The sequence below is a fragment of the Oryctolagus cuniculus genome, chromosome 14 (genome assembly GCF_964237555.1).
Source record: "Oryctolagus cuniculus chromosome 14, mOryCun1.1, whole genome shotgun sequence".
NCBI classification, from domain to species: Eukaryota; Metazoa; Chordata; class Mammalia; order Lagomorpha; family Leporidae; genus Oryctolagus; species Oryctolagus cuniculus.
In genome coordinates, this window is record NC_091445.1 from 58550111 (window position 1) to 58574011 (window position 23901).

The 23901-nt window shown below is 44.3% G+C and overlaps 1 protein-coding gene across 4 annotated transcripts in view; it reads right to left on the bottom strand.

Moving 5' to 3' along the window:
• ZFR (zinc finger RNA binding protein) overlaps window positions 1–23901 on the bottom strand; it is an 86682-nt gene that overhangs the window by 60291 nt on the left and 2490 nt on the right. The gene's annotated exons all lie outside the window — the stretch shown is intronic.

Here is a 23901-nt window from a genome sequence, read left to right on the forward strand (position 1 = left end):
TGAGGCTGCCATATTTTGATATAAAACTACCTAACATTTTCTACATGAATGCCAATTACAAGATAGGAAAAGGGAAGTTTACATTGTAATAGTGGGAAATTAATATGGGATTGACCCATTTTATAGACAATTCCACATTTTTAAGCAATAACATGTTTATACGTCTTCATCCTAAAACTGAGAAAAAGTTTTATATTTAAAATATAAATACAACAGATTAATTTGCATTTAACATTTACAAATAAGGTCGGATTTCACATATTCAGACTACACTACATGGGAGGGATTTTGGCTATAGAAAAAATTCAGACAGTCTTGAATATGCACACAATTGCCTCCTAGTATCCTGGAGAATTGGTCCCAGGAGCCCCTGGATACCAAAACCCACGGATGCTAAAGTCTCTTATATAAGTTGGTATAGTGGCAGGCATTTGACCTAGTAGTTAAGACACCTTAACTCATATATGGGGATGCCTGGGTCAACACCAGGCTCTAATTCCTCATTCCAGCTTCCTGCCAATGCAGAGCCTGGTCAGCAGTAAGTAATGGCTCAAATAGTTGGGTCCCTGCCACTCATGTGGGAAAGCTAGACTGAGTTTCCAGTTTCAGGCTTCAGCCCAAGCCCTGGCCCTTGTGGGCATTTAGGGAGTAAATCAGTGAATGGCAGTCTCTGTCTCTTGAATTGAAAACAAACAAACAAAGGACTTAAAATATACTTTAAGTGTTATATCCTATGTGAATCCTTCTGCATAGTTTAAAATCATCTCTCAATTACTTGTAATACTTAAGACAATGTAAATGTTACGTATACAGTTGCTATACTGTAGTGTTTAGGGAATGAGAAGAAAAGTCAGCAATTTTTAAAAACTTTGTATATTTATTTGAGAGGCAGAGACAGAGAGAATGCTCCTATCTGCTGGTTTACTACTCAAAATACCTTTGATGGATGAACCCAGGAGCAGGAAACCCAATTCAGGTCTCCCACATGGGTGGCAGGCGCCCAAATACTCGAGCCATAGTTACTGACTCCCATGGTCTGCAGGTAGCTGGCTGGAGTCAAGAGCTGGAGGCTGGGCCAGTTTTGTGGAGCCAGCATCCCATACTGCAGTGCCAGTTCAAGTCCCAGCTGCTCCATTTCTGATCCAGCTCTCCATAAGCAGCAGAGATGTGATGGCTCAGGCACTTCTACCCCTGTCAACCACATGACAGACCTGAATGAAGTATCTGGGTTCCTGGCTTTGGTCTGGCCCTCACTCAGGTTTGTGCCCATTTGGGGGAGTGAACCAGTGGATGAAAGATCTTTTTCTGTTTTTCTCTCTCATTCTACCTTTCAAAAAAAAAAAATTAATCTTGGCCGGCGCCGTGGCTCAATAGGCTAATCCTCCACCTTGCGGCGCCGGCACACCGGGTTCTAGTCCCGGTTGGGGCGCCGGATTCTGTCCCGGTTGCCCCTCTTCCAGGCCAGCTCTCTGCTATGGCCAGGGAGTGCAGTGGAGGATGGCCCAGGTGCTTGGGCCCTGCACCCCATGGGAGACCAGGAAAAGCACCTGGCTCCTGGCTCCTGCCATCGGATCAGCGCGGTGCGCCGGCTGCAGCGGCGGCCATTGGAGGGTGAACCAACGGCAAAGGAAGACCTTTCTCTCTGTCTCTCTCTCTCACTGTCCACTCTGCCTGTCAAAAAAAAAAAAAAAAAAAAAAATTAATCTTTAAAAAAGGGGGTGGGTGGGTGGAGGCTGGTTATTAAACCCAGATGCTTAAAAGACATGAGACAGACACAGGCATCATAATCTGCAAATTAACTGCTAGGCCAAATGCCTACCCACCAGGGGAAAAAAAAAAAAAAAGTATTTTCAATCTTCAATCCATGATTAGGCTAAATAATCCATAAACACAGAACTCAAGGATACAGAAAGCAAACTATTATTTTCATCCCATTGTTCCTTATCTAGATCTAGCAATATTTCTTGGTCCCCAAAAACTTATCCAGCAGGTAAAAACAGAGTAAGAATTTCAAGTAAACTAATTAGGTGGACAATCACACACTGCTTTTGATCCTAACCTTAAAAGTCCACGGGAATCAAGAGGAAATGACCATATGCTCTGGTTATGACTACTGTTCCAACGTAATTAATAGTATTCTCTTTGATTCTAATTATTTCAGTTTGAATAATCCTTCCCAAGAACCATATTAAAAAGATGCTAGTATATTAAATAATTACTGTATATGCATCTCTATAATTGCATCCCTACTCAGCATCTGGAATGGAACCACAAATTTCACCAAAGGCATCAGATCGAGTATTACATTTCCAATTCGTACTTAGTCAAGGGCTAGGGCAGTTATTCAGAAGAACTCTTCATGGATGGGGGAAGGTGGTGGGTGGGTGGCTGTGTGTGTGTTTGGTGTAATGGTTAAGTCACTGTTGGGAACAAGATTTCCATCCCATACTGGAATGCCTGGGTTCAAGTCCTGGGCCCAGCTTCCTAACTCACATCCTTAGCAGTCAACAGATGATGGCTTAAGTACTTGGCTGATTGCCACCTATGTGGGAAGCCCAGATGAAGTTCCAGGCTCCTGGGCATTTGGGGAATTAAACAGCAGATAGAAGACCTCTATCAGGGGGCAGCGCTATGGCCAGTGGAAAAGCCACTGCCTGCAGTGCCAGCATCTCACATGGGCGCTGGTCTGAGTCCAGGTTGCAGTAGAAGATGGCCCAAGTCCTTGGACCCCTGCACCTGTGTGGGAGACCTGGAAGAAGCTCCTAGCTCCTGGCTCTTGGCTTCAGATTGGCACAGCTTGGGTTGTTGTGGCCAACTGGGGAGTAAACCAGCATATGGAAGACCTCTTTTTCTCTCTGCCTCCCATTCTCTCTCTGTGTAACTCTGACTTTCAAATAAATAAATAAATCTTAAAAAAAAAAAAAAAAGAAAAAAAGATCTCTGTTGGGGGCTGGCACTATGGCATAGCAGATAAAGCTACCGCCAACAGTGTCAGCATCCCATGTGGGCACTGGTCCGAGTCTTTGCTGCTTCACTTCCAAAGAAGCTCCAGCCATTGTAGCCATTTGGGGAGTGAACCAGTGGATGGAAGACTTTTCTCTCTGCCTTTGCCTCTCTGTAACTCTTTCAAGCAAATAAATAAATATATTTAAAAAAATCTGTTTCTCTTTCTGCATTTCAAATAAGTAAAAAAAATAAAAATTTCTAAAACAAAAAACTTGCTTAAAAAAAATCAGTGGGCATTTAAATGGATTAGTGTAGGCCAATCTACATGATGTAAACAGTAGAGTTTTTCTAAGAATACTTGAAATGGAAATATGGGTTTCAGATAACAGACCAGAGAATTTTTTTTAACTTATTTTCACTTTATTTGAAAGACAGAGACAGAATGCAGTCTTGCATTTACTATTTCACTTCCCAAATGCCCACAACAACCAGGATTGGGCCAAGCTGAAGCAGTTTCACTCAATCCAGGTCATCAACGTGGGTGACAGGGATCCTACTGCCTCCAAGGGACTGCATTAACAGGAAGCTGGAATGGAGAATGGAACTCGGACTTGAACTTAGACACTCCAAAATGGGATATGGGCATCTCAAATGGTGGCTTAATCAGTGAGCCAAATACCTCCTCCATACATTTATTTTTTAAAAATCAGGTTGAATTAAGTTCATATTAGTATAAGTAAAATAATCTGTAAGTTGAAATTGCTAAAATTAGTGCTTTTACCTAGTTTGGAATATTAAAATAAAAAGGAGTTATTTCCCTGTACAATATGCAAATCTTAACTCTTTAAATTATTCCTTGAATAAAATAGAACAAAATAAACAAAAAGCCAAGACTTGTGCCGTAAGACTTTCATTTACCAAGCATCCCATGGAAACTTCTATTTGTAATATCCTTTGTGAATAAACAAAACTTAATTAGATACAGTTTTAAAAAATTTTTATTTTCATTTTATCTGAGAGAGAGAAAGCACACCACCAAGAAGTTCACTCACCAAATGCTCACAATAGACAAGGCTGGGCCAAGCAGAAGCCAGCAGCCCAGAATTCCCTTTACATCTTCCACATGGGTGTCAGGGACCCAAGTACTTCTGCCATCATCTGCTGCCTTCCTGCCTAGCAGGAAGTTGGTTCTGAAGTGGAATAACTGGGAATTGGACTAGGTACTCTACTATGAGATGCAGGTATTCCAAGCAGCAACTCAACTGCTGAGCTACACACCCGCCCCAGGATTCATTTTTAAATTGGTCAAACTAAATTAATAAATCAAGAAACAAACAAAAATATTTGAGGGCAAATGTCTGCCCTGGTGATTAAGATGCCTGCATTCTACACTGGAGTACTAGGGTTAGAGTCCTAATTCCACTTCCAATTCCAGTTTCCTGTTATTGTGCATCTTGGTGGGGAGGGTCAAGTGATGGCACAAGTACTTGGGTTCCTGCCACTCACATGGGATCGAGTTCCCAGTTCCTAGGGAGTGAACCAGTGAATACAAGATCTGTCAGTCTCTCTGCTTTTCAAATAAAAACAAACACAAAAAACAGTATGTGTAATAAGTGAAAAACTTTAAGAGTCAGACATAAAGCAGGGTTTCTTTGGGGGGAAGGGGAAGGTTACTTCCCTTGGGAAATAAAATCACCCTTTATGTTCTTATACTCACCCTGAAATTTAATTATCAACTTCTAACCCATTAACAGAGCTCAGGCAGCTTTACTAAGATTTTGGATCAGAAGTGGAGCAGCTAGGACTTGAACTGGCAAAACCTCCAGGTGGCTGGTGCAGTGGTAAGTTGCTGTTTGGCACACCCACATTCCATATTGGAATGCCTGAGTTTGAGTGCCAGTTCTTCTGATTCCAGCTTCCTGCTAATGAGTACTCAGAAACATAGAAGATAATGGCTCAAGTTGCTGGATCTTTGCTACCCACATGGCCCAGTCTTGGATGTTGTGGGCATTTAGGGAGTAAAACAGTGGATATAAGATCAGTTTCTGTCTCTATCTCTTTGCATTTCAAATGAAAGGAAAATAAACTTAAAAAAACCCAAAACTCTAGAGAAGGGTGTTGTGGCACAGGAGGTAAAGCCACCTGCTACAACACTGGCATCCCATTAGGGCACAGGTTCAAGTCCCAGCTACTCTACTTCTTTTTAATGGTTATTTATTTGAAAGGCAGAGTTACAGAGAGGCAGAGGCAGAGAGAGAGAGCAAGCCAGGTCTTCCACCCACTAGTTCACTCCCCAAATGGCCACAAACAGCCGGAGCTGGGCCTATCTGAAGCCAGGAGCTTCATCTGGGTCTCCCACACTGGTGCAGGGGCCCAAGCACTTGGGCCATTTTCTATTGCTTTCCCAGGCCGTATCAGAGAGCTGGACCAGAAGTGGAACTGCTGGGTCTTGAACCAGTGCCTATATGCAATGCTGACACTGCAAGCGGTGGCTTCACCAGTTAATGCCACAGCACTGGCCCCTGCTCTAGTTCTGATCCAGCTCCCTGCTAATGCGCCTGAGAAAGCAGCAGAAGATGGTGTAAGTCCTTGGGCCCCTGCCTGGCCCAGCCCTGGTCACTGCAGCCATGTAGGGAGTGAACCAGTGGATGGAAGCTCTCTCTGTTAACTTCCTTTCAAATAAATAAATAAATCTTTTTTAAAAATTAGACTTTTTATTTATAATACTATTGGCTACAAGACAATTTGATAATGTCTTCAAAATTCAAGGCAAATGGTTATTAGTGTAGAATTCTGTACCCAGCCACAATGGAAATAGAATATTTTTAGGTACCAATACTGAGTTTACTTTTTGTACACCTTTTCTTAAAGATTTTTTAAATTAATTTGAAAGGCAGAATTAGAGAGAGAGAGACAGGGAGAGAGACAGGGAGAGAGACAGGGAGAGAGAGGGAGAGGGAGAGAGGGAGAGAGAGGGAGAGAGAGGGAGAGAGAGGGAGAGAGAGGGAGAGAGAGGGAGAGAGAGGGAGAGAGGGAGAGAGGGAGAGAGGGAGAGAGAGGGAGGGAAATCCACCATCTGCTGGCTCACTTCCTAAATGGTCACAACAGCCAGAGTTGGGCCAGGCCAAAGCCAGGAGCTTCTTTTGGGTCTCTCATATTGGTGGCAGTGGCCTGAGCACCTGGACCATTTTTGCAGCTATTCTCAGGCCATTAACAGGGGCTGGATTGGAAGTGGAGTAGCCAGGACTTGAACTGGTGCCCATATGGTATACCAGTGCTGTAGGAGGTGGTTTAACCTGCTTCACCACAGCACCCCTGTACACCTTTTCTTAAAAAGCAACATGAAGATATACTCCAACCAAATAAAACAAAACCAAGAAAACACAGGGATTCTGTAAACAGGGAAAGATGACGCGCAGGGTCAACAGCTGTGTAACAGGCCTTGAGCACAATGGACTTGGACTGGAAATCAGAGGACAGAAACCTCTGAGAGAAGGATGTCCAGGTAAATAGGATTAGACACAACCTGACACATGGAGCCCAGAGTGTTGACAGGATATATGTATTTTTAAAAGGTAACGATAAACTTCAGAAAATATGAAATTGCTCAAGAAAAGCATGATCTTGGTTAAAAGACTTCATAGTTAGGTATATGGTATTAAAAACTCATTTGAACTTGAACCCTGGAATATTTCTATTAAGCAGTACAGACTGTGAAATGGAACACACTGGGAATTATAACACTTCTTGTTTTTACAGTAAATACTACTTAGAGTTATAATGATGAAGCAGTTTTTGCTATAAAATTTTAGAATCAATCTAAATTACAGAAGATAAACTGATTACAGAACATAATGTCAATGATATCACTAGTAAAACTACAAGGTGTAGAAAGGTGTAGAAAGAGAAGTAATGCACATAAGTTTCAAGATTCTTTTCTTCAAAAAAATGTTTATTTTCATTTTTCATCTACTTGAGAAGACACGGCAAGAGCAAAAGTGAGCTCTTCTATCCACTGGCTCACTCCCCAAATGCCCACAACAGCCAAGGCTGGGCTAGCGCCAAAGCCAGGACATGGAGCTCCACCAGCTCTCTCAACAAACCAAGAATTAAAAGAAATAACCTAAGGATAATAAAAGCCATTTATGAAAAGCCCAGCAAAAATCACATTCAACAGTGAAATACTGAAATCTTTTCCTCTAAGATTAAGACTTCTATTCTTTTTATTATTATTATTATTGTTATTATTTTTAACAGGCAGAGTGGACAGTGAGAGAGAGAGACAGGGAGAAAGGTCTTCCTTTCACCGTTGGTTCACCCTCCAATGGCCGCTGCGGCTGGCGCGCTGCTGCCGGTGCACCGTGCTGATCCGAAGCCAGGAGCCAGGTGCCTCTCCTGGTCTCCCATGCGGGTGCAGGGCCCAAGCACTTGGGCCATCCTCCACTGCACTCCCAGGCCACAGCAGAGAGCTGGACTGGAAGAGGGGCAACCGGGACACAATCCGGTGCCCCAACAGGGACTAGAACCTGGGGTGCCGGCACCGCAGGTGGAGGATTAGCCTATTGAGCTGCGGTGCCGGCCAAAACTTCTATTCAACATAGTACTGATGTCCCAGCCAGAGTAGTTAGGAAGGGAAAAGAAATGAAATGCATGATTCCACACACAAAATAAATGTTAGCGCTAATAAAAGTCAGAGCATACAAAATTCAACACACAAACACAACAGTGCACTTTGGTTTAATAAAAAAATAAATAAATTTGAGCCTCATGTACTGATTCATTCCCCAAATGCCTGCAACAGCCAGAATAGGGTGAGGTCAAAGCCAAGAGCCAGGAATTTAATCTTGGTGTCACCTGACTGGCAGGGACCCAACTATTTTAGCCATTCCTACCGCCTCCAAGGGTCCACAATGCTAGGAAGTTGGACTGGGAGTTGAAGCAGGAAATTTAACTCAGGTATTTCAATATGAGATACAGCCATCTTAACCACTAGGCCAAATGTCTGCCCTCTTTGGTACATTTCTATACATTACCAAAGAAAAATCCAAAAAGAAAATTGAGAATAATTCCACTGATAATAGCATTCAAAAGAACAAAATATTTAGTAATTAAACTTAACAAGGAGATTCTCAAAACTACAAAACATTGCTGAAAGATTTAAAGACACAAATAGGGGCTGACACTGTGGTGCAGATGGTAAAGCCGCCACCTGCAGTGCCAGCATCTCATATGGGTGCTGGTTCCAGTCTGGGCTGCTCTACTTCTAATCCAGCTCTTTGCTATGGCTTGGGAAAGCAGTAGAAAATGGTCCAAGTCTTTGGACCCCTGCATCCACGTGGGAGACCCAGAAGAAGCTCCTGGTTCCTGGCTTCAGACCGGCATGTCTCCTGATGTTATGGCCATCTGGGAAGCAAACCAGTGGATGGAAGACCTCTCTCTCTCTCTCTGTCTCTCTGTAACTCTTTCAAATAAATAAATACATTTTAAAAAAGAAAAAAAAAAGACAAATAGACATCTGATATTCATGAGTTGGAAGATTTACTATTAAGATGTCAAGGTGATTTACGAATTCAATGTAATTACTATCAAAATACCAACTTTTTTTGTGTGTGCAGAAATAGGAAAATCTGGGGCCAACGTTGTAGCACAGTGGGTCAAGCTGCTGCCTGCAGTACAGGCATCCTAAACAGGCACTGGTTGGAGTCCTGGCTACCCCACTTCCAATCTAGCTCCCTTCTAATGCATCTGGAAAAGCAGTGGAAGATGACTTGGGCCCCTGCACCCATGCAGGGGACCTCAATGAAGCTCCTCGATATTGGGTTCAGCATGGCCCAGCGCAGGCCATTGCAGCTACTCGAGAGTGAACCAGCAGATAGAAGACCCCACTCTCTGGCTCTTCGCCCCCTGCTCCGTAACTCTGTCAAATAAATAAACCTTAAACAGACAAACAAAAACAAACAAACAAACAAAAAAAAAAAAAAAAAGAAAGAAAGAAATAGAAAAATCTCCCCTAAATTTCCTATGGAATATTAAGAGATCCACATAACCAAAGCCACCTTAAAAAATTAACAGAGCTGGAGGCATCAGACTTCCCAATTTCTAATTGGGGGGCCGGCACTGTGGCACAGCGGGTTAACGCACTGGCCCGAAGCGCCGGCATCCCATGTGGGCGCTGGTTCGAGACCTGGCTGCTCTGCTTCCGATCCAGCTCTCTGCTGTGACCTGGGAAAGCACTGGAAGATGGCCCAAGTCCTTGGGCCCCTGCACCTGCGTGGGAGACCCGGAGGAAGCGCCTCACTTTGGATCCGCGCAGCTTCAGCCACTGCGGCCAATTGGGGAGTGAACCATCGGATGGAAGACCTTTCTCTCTCTCTCCACCTTCCTCTCTGTAACTCTGACTTTCAAAACAAAACAAAACAAAACAAAACACAGTGTGGTGGGCCAGTGCCACAGCTCATTAGGCTAATCCTCCACTTGTGGCACCGGCACCCCGAGTTATAGTCCCGGTTGCTCCTCTTCCAGTCCAGCTCTCTGCTGTGGCCCTGGAGCGCAGTGGAGGATGGCCCAGGTCCTTGGACCCTGCACCCACATGGAAGACCAGGAGGAAGCACCTGGCTCCTGGCTTCAGATTGGCACAGCGCACCAGCTGCAACGCACCGGCCGTAGCAGCCACTTGGGGGGGGGGGGTGAATCAACAGAAAAAGGAAGACCCTTCTCTGTCTCCCTAACTCTACCTGTGAAACAAACAAACAAACAAACAGTGTGGTGCTAGCATAGACAGTCATATAAACCAACAGACTATAACAGAGAAGACAGAAATAAGCCCTTATATGTATAATCAGGTGATTTTTTTTTCTTTCTTTTTTTTTTTTAATAATTATTTATTTATTTGAAAGTCAGAGTTACACAGAGGAGAGGCAGAGAGAGTGGTCTTCCATCCAATGGTTCACTCCCCAGTTGGCTGCGCCAATCCAAAGCCAGGAGCCAGGAGCTTCTTCCAGGTCCTCCCACGCAGGTGCAGGGGCCCAAGGTCTTGGCCCATCTTCTATAGCTTTCCCATGCCATAGCAGAGAGCTGGACTGGAAGTGGAGCGGCTGGGTCTCAAACTGGTGCCCATATGTATGCCAGCGCTTCAGGTCAGGGCTTTAACCCACTGAGCCACAGCACTGGCCCCATCAGGTCATTTTTCAAAAGGGTGCTGCTATGATGATGCTTCAAGAACAGTTTTCTCAACAAATGGTGCTGGGAAAACTGGATATCCACAGAATGAGTAGCACACTTACCAACACCACACAGAAAAATTAACTTAAAAATGGATCATAGATCTAATCAGGGCATAATCTCATCATAAAAATCATGAGAAAATGGCCGGCGCCGCGGCTCACTAGGCTAATCCTCCGCCTAGCGGCGCCGGCACACCAGGTTCTAGTCCCGGTTGGGGCACCGGATTGTGTCCCGGTTGCCCCTCTTCCAGGCCAGCTCTCTGCTGTGGCCAGGGAGTGCAGTGGAGGATGGCCCAGGTGCTTGGGCCCTGCACCCCATGGGAGACCAGGAAAAGCACCTGGCTCCTGGCTCCTGCCATCGGATCAGCGCGGTGCGCCGGCCGCAGCGCGCTGGCCGCGGCGGCCATTGGAGGGTGAACCAACGGCAAAGGAAGACCTTTCTCTCTGTCTCTCTCTCTCACTGTCCACTCTGCCTGTCAAAAAAAAAAAAAAAAAAATCATGAGAAAATATCTGCAAATCATATAAGGGATTTATATCCACAATGTACAAAGAATTCCTACAACTCATAAACAACCCGATTAAAAACTGGACAAAAGGGGCCAGTGTTGTGGTTTAGTGGGTAATACCACCTCCTGCAAAGCCAGCATCCCTCCCATATGGGTGCTGGTTCCTGTCCAGGCTGTGCCACTTCCAATCTTTCTTACTGGGATTTTGTTTTGTTTTGTTTTTACAGATTTATTTATTTGAAAGGCAGAGTTATAGAGAGGCAGATGAAAGAGAGAAAGAGAGAAAGAAAGAAAGAGAGAGAGAGAGAGAGAGAGAGAGAGAGAGAGAAAGAGGGCGAGTGCATGAGTGAGCCTTCTATCTACTGTTTCACTCCCCAAATGGGCCTATCCAAAGCCAGGAGCCAGCAACTTCTAGGTCTCCCATGCGGGTGCAGGGGCCCAAAAACTTAGGCCATCTTCTACTGCTTTCGCAGGCCATAGCAAGAGAGCTGGATGGGAAGTGGAGCAGCCGGGACTTGAACCAACACCCATATGGGATACCAGTGCTGCAGGTGGCAGCTTTACCAGCTACCCCACAGTGCTGGCCCCCTAACTTACTGTTAATGCCCTGCTACCCATGTAGGAGGCCTGGATGAAGCTCCTGGCTTTATCTGTTACTCTTTCAAAATAAATAAATAAAATAAATCTTTAAAAAAAAAATTGGACAAGACTTGAATGGGTATTTCTCCAAATTTGATACACAAACGCCCAAAGAGATGGATGCATATAAAAAAATGCTTAACATCATTAATCAGAGAAACAAAAATCAAAACTACAATGAGGGGACAGCTTTGTGACATGGCAGGTTAAGTAACTGATTATAACACTGGGATCCCATATGGGTGCTGGTTCAAGTCCTGGCTGCTCCATTTCTGACCCAGCTCCCTGATAATGTGCCTGAGAAAGCAGTGGAGGATGGCCCAAGTATTTGGGGACCCCTGCCACTCACATGGGAGACCCGGGTAAAGCTCCTGGCTTTGACTTGTGGCCATTTGGAGAGTGAATCAGCAGATGAAGATCTCTTTCCCTCTGCCTCTCTCTGTTAATTCTGTCTTTCAAATAAATAAATAAATAACTTTTTTTTTTTTTGACAGGCAGAGTGGACAGTGAGAGAGAGAGAGACAGAGAGAAAGGTCTTCCTTTTGCCGTTGGTTCACCCTCCAATGGCCGCCGCGGCTGGCGCACCGCGCTGATCGGATGGCAGGAGCCAGGTGCTTCTCCTAGTCTCCCATGGAATGCAGGGCCCAAGCACTTGGGCCATCCTTCACTGCCTTCCCTGGCCACAGCAGAGAGCTGGACTGGAAGGGGAGCAACCGGGACAGAATCCGGCAGCCCCAACCGGGACTAGAACCCGGTGTGCCGGCGCCGCAAGGCGGAGGATTAGCTTAGTGAGCCGCGGTGCCGGCCAATAAATAAATAACTCTTTACAAAAAAAAAAAAAAAAAAAAAAAAAAAAAACAAAACTACAATGAGATGTCACCTCACATCCACCAGAATAGCTACTGTATTAACAAAATAAATGAGATGTCTAAGAGAAATTGGAACATTTGTGTACTGTTCATAGAATTTTAAGTGGTGCAATTTTAAGTGGTGCAATTGCTTTGGAAAATAGTATAGAGGTTCCTGAAAAAGTTAAAAGTACAACTATTCTATGATCCAGCAATCCCAATTCTAGGCATAAATCCTGGAGATATTTGCACATCCAGCAGTATTCACGAGAGCCAAGAAGCAGAAACAACCCAATGGTCTATAAAGAGGAACTAAATAAACAAGATGTGGCGTATTCAAAACAACGGTACACATTTCAGCCTCAAATGAGGCTGAAGGAGATCTTGTCATATAACATAAACCTTTAAGGACACTATATTTAGTGAAACAGGCAGGGGCCAGAGTGGTGCTGTAGCAGGTAAAGCCGCTGCCTGCAGTGCCATCATTCCATATTGGTGCCGCTTTGAGTCCCAGCTGCTCTATTTCCAATCCAGCTTTCCGCTATGGCCTGGAACAGCAGAAGATGCCCAAAGTCCTTGCGCCCCTGCACCTGTGTGGGAGACCTGGAGGAAGCTCCTGGCTCTTGGCTTCAGATCAGCGCAGCTCCAACCACTGCATACATTTGGGGAGTGAATCAACGGATGGAAGATCAATCTCCTCTCTCTCTCTCTCTGCCTCTCTGTAACTCTGCCTTTCAAATAAAGAAATAAATCTTACAAAAATAAATGAGGGGCCAGCACTGTGGCGCATGTTAATGCTCCTCCTGCAGCACCAACATCCCTTATGGGTGCTGGTTCTAGTCCCGGCTGCCCCTCTTCCAATCCAGTTCTCTGCTATGGCCTGGAAAGCAGTAGAAAATGGCCCAAGTGCTTGGGCCCCTGCACCCGCATGGGAGACCTAGAAGAGGCACCTGGCTTCTGGTTTCGGACTGGTGCAGCTCCGGCCGTTGCGGCCATCTGGGGAGTGAACCAATGGAAGGAAGACCTTTCTGTCTCTCCCTCTCACTGTCTGTAACTCTACCTGTCAAATAAATAAATAAAATCTTAAAAAAAAGTAAGTGAAAGAAAAACAAGCCAATCATAACAAATATATATATATATATATTTGATATATATATATATAGTCAGAATGGTAGAGAGTGACAAACAGGCAGATCTCACACCCACTGATTCACTCTGATTCATTCCCTAAATGCCTGCAACTGCTGAGGCTGGGCCAGGCCAAATCAAGGAGCTAGGAATTCAATCCAGGTCTTCCATTTGGGACTGAGCCATCATCTGCTGCCTCCCAGAGTATGCATTAGTTGGAAGCTGGAGGCAGAGCCAGGATTTGAATCCAGGTACTCAGATATAGGATGTGGACCTTCCAAGGGCATCTAAAGCTACTGTACTAAATGCCTGCCCCTCCCTTGACAATTTTTGGTTCTGTCATTCATTCAAAACATGCTTACCAAATGCTTGACCTATGTCAAGCACTGCACTTTTTGGTTTCATCAGTATCCACAGATTCATTAGCCATCATATGGAATATATACAGATTGACATGATTAACCTTAATCCCTTTTCTGAATTCTATTTCCAAATACCTACTGAATAACTGCTAATATCAATGGGGACACAATATATGCCAATTACTGTCCCAAGCACTTTACACATAATACTGAAGAAGGTGGGCAGTGAGTATTGGTTCAAGTTCCTCCTACTCCATTTCCAATCCAGCTTCATACTACTGCACCTTGAGAGGCATTAAATTGTGGTTCAATTATTTGGTCCCCTGCTGCATAAGTGGGAGATAGAGATGGAGTTCCAGGCTCCTAGCTTTGGCCTAGCCCAGACCTGGCTGTTGCAGACATCTGAGGGATGAATCAACGGATAAAAGATATCTCTCTCAGGTAAATAAAAATAAACACTGGAAAAAAAAAAAGAGCAAATATTGAGTCCTCAAAATATTACACTGAAGAATGTCAAGGCCTCCTGGGATGCTGACAAATATTTTTTAAAAATTTGAGTGCAAGTAATGCAGACATGCTCAGTTTATGACATTCCATCAAGTTACCCTCTTATAACATGGCTTTCTTTTTATGCATATTACAGTTCAATAAAAATGCTTATAATCAATCTATGAAAAGATAACATCACAAATTTATAGGTGAGGAAATGAGAAAGTACTAAGAGTTTTTGCCTAAAGTCACACAAGTAGTAGACAGAATCAAGATTCAGCTCAGGAGGCTGATTTTAGAGCCCATCCAGTCTCAAACATTATCATAAAACCCACATTCCTGTCTTGGCTTAACACATTTCTCCTTTGTCTAAAATGACTTCTTAAAACTTTTTAAAAATTTATTTATTTTCACATTATTTGAAAGGCAGACACAGAGATCTTTCATCTATTGGTTCACTCCTCAAACGCCCACAACCACCTGTGGTGGGAAAGGCCAAAGCCAAGACCCTGGAATTCAATACATGTGGCAGGGACCCATTATCTCATGCTTGCCAGAGTGCACATTAGGGAGAAGCTGGTTCATAAGAGGAGGAGCAAGGACACAACAAGTGTTATCATATGGAATGAAAACATCCCAAAGCACCTTATCCACTGCACCAAACACCTGGTCCATAAAATGACCTCTTCTTAACTCCAGATAAGAATCCTCCAATTTTCTCCATTTTAGTATTTCATTAAGACTCAGTTATGATATGGCTATAATCATGGCATAGTTACCTGGAGGTATGCTGGCCCTATCTTCATGCTCTAAAAGTGTAAACTTCTTGAGAAGAGGGACTACGCATATTGTAGAAACTCATTAAATATCAAATAAGTGCATTAGGAGTTGGTGCAGTGGCAGTGAGTTAAGCTACTGCCTACAACACTGGCATCCCCTGTCCAGAGTCCTAATTTAAGTCCCAGCTGCTCTGCTTTATTAAAAAAATTTTTATTATTATTTTTTTGCTCCATTTCTGATCCAGGTCTCTGCTAATGTGCCTGGAAAGGCAGCAAAGGATGGCCTAAGTGCTTGGTGCCCTGCCAGCCATGTGGGAGACCTGGATGGAGTCCCAGGTTCCTGGCCTGGCCTGGCCTGACCCAGTCCTGGCCTTTGCAGCCATTTGGAGCATGGACCAGTGAATGGAAGATCTCTTTCTCTTGGTCTCCCCTTTCTGTCACTCTGCCATTTAAATACATCTTTTTCAAAAAAGTGCATTACTGCCTACAAATTATTTTAATAGACAAGAGTACACGAGAAAACCAATATTAAAACAAGAAGCCCAATGTTTACTTCATTCACCTGATCTTTATGTGAATTAATAGCTGTACTGAACATGGCTTTTATGAAACACTAAGAAATGTCACACTCGGGACCAGTGCTGTGGCTTAGTGGGTCAGGCTGACTGTGACACCAGAATCCCATACAGGTGATGGAGTCCTGGCTACTCTGCTTCTGACCCAGCTCCCTGCTAACGTGCCTGGGAAATCAATACAACAATGGCCCAGTCCTTGAGCTCCTGCCACCAACATGGGACACCTGGAAAAAGCTCCTGGCTCCTGGCTCTGGCCTAGCCCAGCTCTAGCCATTGTGGCCATCGGAGGAGTGAACCAGCAAATGGAAGATCTCTCTCTAGTTCTTTCAAAAAAAAAAGTCATACCCAGGAGCAATGAACAGTGATCCTAATCTTGTATCCTGATAAAGTGGTGTCAAAGACAATTTACAGACAAACATAGTAGCTTTACACTTCATTTCTTTTTTTAAGATTTATTTATTTGAAAGGCAGAGTTACAGAAAGAGGGGGAGACAGAGAGAGAGAGAGAGAGGGAGGGAGGGAGGGAGGGAGGGAGGGAAAGGTCTTTCATCCACTGGTTCACTCCCCAAATGGCTGCAACAGCTGGAGCTGGGCCAAGCCAAAACCAGCTTAACCCACTATGCCACAACAGTGTCCCCTGTACTCCTCAGTTTCAATCAGCAGATTAAAGATAAACCTAAATAATTCTTACATAGTTTGCCAATTACTACATTAAAAGCCCAAGGGCTGTCTTCTGATCAATATAACATCATGTCTCTTGAGTAATAATGTTGATTGGCTTTTAAAATAATAACAAAACAACACAAATACCTCTACTTAAACAGTTATTCAAATATTCTTATATAACTTTCCAGTATCAAGTTTAGGTTTATCTGTGGGATCTCTATTTTAATCCAATGATCTGTTTATCACTATTCCAATATCATGTTTTCTATTAATGAAGTTTTGGTACCTGATATTCCTCTAACAACACTGTCATACTTTTGGATGAATAGTCTTTATTATAAACATTAAAATACCTTTATTGGGGCCAGTGCTGTGGCACAGCAGGTAAAGCCACTGTCTGCAGTGCCAGCACCCCATGCGGGCCTTGGTTCGAGTCCCAGCTGCTTTACTTCCAATCCAGCTCTCTACTATGGCCTGGGAGAACAATAGAGGATGGCCCAAACCCTTGGGCCCCTGCACCAGTGTGGGAGATTCCAAGGGGGGCTCCTGGCTCCTGGCTTCGGATTGGCGCACCTCTGGCCATTGCAGCCAACTGGGGAGTGAACCAGTGGATGGAAGGACGCCCCCCACCCCCCGCGTCTCCTTCTCTGTGTAACTCTTTCAAATAAATAAATAAATCTTAAAACAACAACAACAACAACCTTTATCAGCTTACCCAAAAATTCTGTTGAGATTTTAATTGGAATTACATTAAACATGAGGATTCTTAGGATGTAACTGATAACTTGCTGGCATTTTTTTTTTCACTCCATAAACAATTCATTATTATTTGTCTTCTGTAAGTTTATATATTATTGAATTTTCTCAAAATTGTTGTACACATTTCCTTATTTTTATTCCTACTTAACAGATTTATATGTAATAGCTATATATAAACAGGACTTATTTGAGACTTTATAATCTAATTCAATATTGCTGAAACAGGACTGCTACTGATTTTGTCTGATCTTAGAGCACTTGCTGGACTCATATTCTCATAATTTTATCTGACAATTTTAATAATCATGTTGCCTGCAACCAAGAAAAATTTTTTCTTGATCCCTTATTAAATTAAAAATGAGACCTATCAAATGACATTCAAACACCTACTTTTAAAACATTTTACTCTGAGCTTACAAAGTTCTACATACTAATTATTTAAGGGAGATCAATCAAGGAGTTCTTTAAAACTCCTTGTAGTTTTATTATTGAACTCTTTAAAGGAAAAGGCATTGGTAGAGATACCTACTGAAAAACAGACTGTAGGCTAGACAGCTGTGTATCTAATCTTCACATCAAGGTAAGTTAGTAAGGAAATCAGGTCTCAGGAGGTGAAGTGACTTGGCCAACTGACTGAAGGGATGGAGCTGGAATTCAAATCCCAAGTCAAAGCAACTCCAAATTCATGTCCTTTCCATTACAGTATACTATAAGGCAGTTTACAAAAGCATATGGAAACACCTTAAACATTCCATGCAGGAATAGTTCACTAATATTTAATTAATATTTGATTTTATCTTAAAGGTAGAAAACAAGAGCAAAAAATTTCCTCCAATGGTTTACTCTACAAATACCCACAATGGCCCAGGCTGGGTCAGGCTGAGCCGGCAACCCAATCTGGGGTCTCTCATGTGGGTGGGCAGAGACCCAAGTACTTGCGAGATCACCTGCTGCATCTCAGGGTGTGCATGAGCAGAAGTCATAATTAAGAACCCTGTAGATCCCATGTGCAACTTGACCTGTAGGCCAAATGCCTGCCCCCATCCTACTCTTAAAGCTAATAATAACATACACAGGGGCTGGCACTGTGTAGGTTAATCCTCCGCCTGCAGAGCCAGCATCCCATATGGGCACCAGTTCTACTCCCAGCTGCTCCTCTTCTAATCCAGCTCTCTGCTGTAGCCTGGGAAAGCAGTAGAAGACGGTTCAGTGCTTGGGCCCCTGCACCCACGTGGGAGACCTTGAAGAAGCTCCTGGCTCCCGGCTCTGGATCAGCCCAGCTCTAGCCATTGTGGCCAGTTGAGGAGTGAACCAGCAGATGGAAGACCCTTCTCTCTGTCTCTCCCTCTGTAACTCTACCTCTCAAATAAATAAAATCTTTATTTTTTATTTATTTATTTATTTATTTTGACAGGCAGAGTGGACAGTGAGAGAGAGAGACAGAGAGAAAGGTCTTCCTTTTGCCGTTGGTTCACCCTCCAATGGCCGCCGCGGCCAGCGTGCTGCGGCCGGCACACTGTGCTGATCTGAAGGCAGGAGCCAGGTACTTATCCTGGTCTCCCATGGGATGCAGGGCCCAAGCACTTGGGCCATCCTCCACTGCACTCCCTGGCCACAGCAGAGAGCTGGCCTGGAAGAGGGGCAACCGGGACAGAATCCGGCGCCCCAAGCGGGACTAGAACCCGGTGTGCCGGCGCCGCAAGGCAGAGGATTAGCCTAGTGAGCCGCAGCGCCGGCCAAAATCTTTATTTTTTGACAGGCAGAGTTAATGAGAGAGAGTGAGAGTGAAAGAGACAGAGATAAAGGTCTTCCTTTTTCTGTTGGTTCACCCCTCAAATGGCTGCCACGGCCGGCGTGCTACACGGATGTAAAGCCAGGAGCCAGGTGCTTCCTCCTGGTCTCCCTTGCAGGTGCAGGGCCCAAAGTCTTGGGCCATCCTCCACTGCCTTCCCAGGCCACAACAGAAAGCTGGACTGGAAGAGGAGCACCTAGGACAGAATCCATCGCCCCAACCGGGACTAAAGCCCAGGGTGCCGGCACCACAGGCAGAGGATTAGCCTAGTGAGCCACGGCACTGGCCAATAAAATCTTTAAAAATAACATACACAGGCGACATAATCAAAGAAACAGCAACAACCATTTTGGAAAGAACATTTTCACAATTTTAAACTCATTTATGCAAAATGCATCCTTGGGTCTAATTCAACAATGAAAGACCTGACACAATTAGCAGCTGGAATAAGGAAAAGGCAGAACCAGTACATTTCCATCACTAGGATTGATTTCAAAAACCTGTTCACCTGGTTTTTTCACCTTCTCAGAGATTAATCCTTTTCTGCCTTACTAATGTTACCAATGTTAATAAAAATTCTTTTCCTTCAAGACACAATATTCTTAAGAGTACATTAAAATAAAAAGTTAAAAAGAAAGCAAAACTCATTAGCCTATCAGCCTAAGCAAGCTAACTGCTAGCAGATCCAACTTATCTTAGTAATGAGGTGCTTACTCTCTAGGAAAACAAAAATTATTTTGATATGCCTTCTTCTGACTAGATGATTAATTTAAATGTCCAGCAAAGAATCTGCTTAAACATGTATCACTTAACATTTGCTAGGCCGGCGCCGCGGCTCAATAGGCTAATCCTCCGCCTTGCGGCGCCGGTACACCGGGTTCTAGTCCCAGTTGCCCCTCTTCCAGGCCAGCTCTCTGCTGTGGCCAGGGAGGGAGTGCAGTGGAGGATGGCCCAAGTGCTTGGGCCCTGCACCCCATGGGAGACCAGGATAAGTACCTGGCTCCTGCCATCGGATCAGCACGGTGCGCCGGCCGCAGGAAGACCTTTCTCTCTGTCTCTCTCTCTCTCTCACTGTCCACTCTGCTTGTCAAAAAATAAAAAAATAAAAAAATTTTGCTAAGGCATTAAGAATATGGCAGTAAAATTATTTTTGCACTTAAGCTTTAAAGTCTGAATTCAGAAATAAACTATATATATAAAACCAGACATATACTAGATATAAAAAGGGTAAAAAAAAAAAGTTGCCATATGATTACACAGCCAACTTTACTGAAGGTAGAGTAGCATTTCAGACATAAATGACATACCAGGAGTTAAATTCAGACATAGGAAACTGGTTTAAACACAAGCTAAAGACAAGTACTTTGACTAAATAGGAAGAAAACAACTGGTAAGTCCAAGGTTCTAAAAATAAGGGGAAACTGGCTATTTCAATGTCTCATAGAAATGTTTATGTTGTATTAACTGTGCCATCAGTTTATGGTTTTTTTTTTTTTATCATATATAGTTATATATGCCACAAATCCCCTTTAAAAGTTGAAGGGCTGGAGCAGATGTTGTGGCCTAGCAGGTAAAGTCACTGCCTGTGACGTGGGCATCCCAGATGCTCCACTTCCCAGCTGCTCCACTTCTGATCCAGCTCCCTGCTAATGTGCCTGGGAAAGCAAATGCAAAGATGGCCCAAGTGCCTGGGCCTGCTGCACCTACATGGGAGATCAAGCAGCTCCTGACTCCTGGCTTTAGCCTGGCCCTGTCCCAGCTGTTGTGGCCTTTTGGGGAGTGAGCCAATGGATGGAAGATCTCTCTATTTAACTTTCAAATAAATCTTAAAAAAAAAAAAAAAAAAAAAAAAAAAAACCCTGAAGGACTCCTATGAGAAATTTCTATCCCTGTCAAAGTGGGAAAAAAGACTTTTGAGAATTACCTTACTGAAGGCTCTGTTAAAATATTTCTTTTTCCCAAGATTTATTATAAAATGCAATTAGAGGGCCGGCGCCGCGGCTCACTAGGCTAATCCTCCGCCTAGCGGCGCCGGCACACCAGGTTCTAGTCCCAGTTGGGGCGCTGGATTCTGTCCCGGTTGCCCCTCTTCCAGGCCCTCTCTGCTGTGGCCAGGGAGTGCAGTGGAGGATGGCCCAGGTGCTTGGGCCCTGCACCCCATGGGAGACCAGGAAAAGCACCTGGCTCCTGGCTCCTGCCATCGGATCAGCGCGGTGCGCCGGCCGCAGCGCGCTGGCTGCGGCGGCCATTGGAGGGTGAACCAACGGCAAAGGAAGACCTTTCTCTCTGTCTCTCTCTCTCACTGTCCACTCTGCCTGTCAAAAAAAAAAAATGCAATTAGATTTGTCTAAAAATGTATTTTCTCAAACAAAAAGGAGTTCCAAGGCAGGTGTTCTGGTACAGCAATTAAGGCATCACTCGGGACACCTGCATCCCATATTTGAGTGCCAATTTGAGTCCCAGCAGTTGGTTTCAAATCTAACTTCCTGCTAATGTGCCCAGAAAGGCAGCAGAGGAGAATGATCCACGCGCTTGGGCCCAACCATGCAAGTGGGAGACCCGGATAGAGTTCCTGGCTCCTGGCTTCTGTCTGGCCCAGACCTGGCTGTTGCGGGCATCTGAGAAGTGAACCAGCAGATGGAAGATCCCTATCTCCCTCTCTGTCAGTCTGCCTTTCAAATAAAATTAATCTTTTCAAAAAAAAGATAATTAAAAAAACAACTAGGGGCTGGCGCTGTAGCGTAGTGGGTAAAGCCGCCGCCTGCAATGCCAGCATCCCATAAGAACACAGGTTTGAGTCCTGACTGCTCCACTTCCGATACAGCTTTTCGCAATGGCCTGGGAAAGCAGCAAGAGATGGCCCAAGTCCTTGGGCCCCAACTCGCATGGGAGACCTGGAATAAGCTCCTGGCTTTGGATCAGGACAGCTCTGGCTGTTGCAGCCAATTGGGGAGTGAACCAGCAGATGGATGACCTCTTTCTCACTGCCTCTCCTCTCTCTGTGTAACTCTGATTTTCAAGTAAATAAATAAATCTTTAAAAAAAACACACTGCCAGCGCCATGGCTCACTAGGCTAATCCTCCGCCTTGCGGGGCTGGTACACCGGGTTCTAGTCCCGGTCAGGGCGCCGGATTCTGTCCCGGTTGCCGCTCTTCCAGGCCAGCTCTCTGCTATGGCCGGGGAGTGCAGTAGAGGATGGCCCAAGTGCTTGGGCCCTGCACCCCATGGGAGACCAGGATAAGTACCTGGCTCCTGCCTTCGGATTAGCGCGGTGTGCCGGCCACGGCGGCCACTGGAGGGTGAACCAATGGCAAAAGGAAGACCTTTCTCTCTGTCTCTCTCTCTCACTGTCCACTCTGCCTGTCAAAAAAAAAAAAAACAAAAAACAAACAAACAAAAAAAAAACAAAAAAAACCCCAAAAAACCTAAATGTGTACCACAAAAATGTTTACTATGAAATATCAAACCTTAATCTTAAAAACTAACAGACCTTCATAGGTCCACTTTATGAGATTTTTATAGTATCTTAAAGAATTTGATATTTACTTCAGTTTCAAGATCACAAATCTCAAAATTCAAACGCTAAAAAGAAGTCTATATCTAATAAACTCAAATCAAATGACTTACATAGTTTTAACCAAGAAAACTAAGACCCAGAATTAAATTTAAATGTAGGATGTTTACTTTCAGTGTTCAACAACAGGTCAAACAACTCATTCATAGTTATCTACATGCAACTACGTAAGACTGCCCTGACTTTGAGATCTTTCAAAATCAGCAATGTAAACTTCAGTTTTCCACTTCTAAAACTTCAGGTTTTTAAAAAAGATTTATTTTATTTATTTGAAAGATTTACAGAGAGGTAGAGACAGAGAGAGAGGTCTTCCACCCACTGGTTTACTCCCCAGATGGCCACAACGGCCAAAGCTGCAACGATCCAAAGCCAGGAGCCAGGAGCTTCTTCCGGGTCTCCCACGTGGGTGCAGAGGCCCAAGGACTTAGGCCATCTTCCACTGCTTTTCCAGGCCACAGCAAAGAGCTGGATCAGAAGAGGAGCAGCCGGGACTAGAACTGGCGCCCATATGGGATGCCGGCGCTTCAGGCCAGGGAATTAACACTCTGCGCCACAGCGCCGGCCCCTAAAACTTCAGTTATAACTATTTCCAGCCAGAAAGAAAAATTAGCATTATTATTGTACTTTCTGCATACACTTTTGTTACTTATTTTATCCATGTTCCTTAAACAAAAATATTAATACTGAGACTACCTTTTTGCCATCAATTACAATTTTCATGTACTATGTTTAAACACACACACAGAGTGCCTTAGTAATTAGTTTTGGTGGTACATCCATAAATAAGCAATGTCAAAAGACTAGTCTTGGGGCCAGTGTTGTGGCACAGCCGGTTAAGCTACGGCCTGAGACTCCAGCATCCAATACTGGAGGGCAGTTCAAGTATTTTTGGGGATCACTTCCCACCCAGCTCCCCGCTAATGTGTCTGGGAAGGCAACAGAGAACAGATGAAGTGCTTGGGCCTCTGCTACCCATATGGGAAGCCAGGATGGAGTTCCTGGCTCCTGGCTTCAACCTGGCCCAGACATGGCTGTTGTAGTTATTTGGGGGAGTGACCCAGTGGATGGAAGATATCTCTATCCACCCCTCCCCACAACTCTGATACTCTTTCAAGTAAGTAAATAGATCTTTAAAAAGCCTAGTCTTGGGGCCGGCGCTGTGGCACAGCAGGTTAACACCCTGGCCTGAAGCACCGGCATCCCATATGGGCACCGGTTCGAGACCCGGCTGCTCCTCTTCCGATCCAGCTCTCTGCTGTGGCCTAGGAAAGCAGTGGAAGATGGCCCAAGTCCTTGGGCCCCTGCACCCACGTGGGAGACTGGGAAGAAGCTCCTGGCTCCTGGCTTCGGATCGGAGCAGCTCCAGCCATTGTGGCCATCTGGGGAGTGAACCAGCAGATGGAAGACCTTTCTCTCTGTCTCTACCTCTCTCTGTAACTCTGTCTTTCAAATAAAAAAATCTTAAAAAAAAAAAAAAAGCCTAGTCTTTTCCTATGAAACATACACATTAACAACCTAGTAATTTGAACTGTTACAACTTACTGAAACAGATTCAAGGTCCAACAAATATTTACAACATACAGAAATTCTGTAGGTTTTGCCACAGGAAAAAT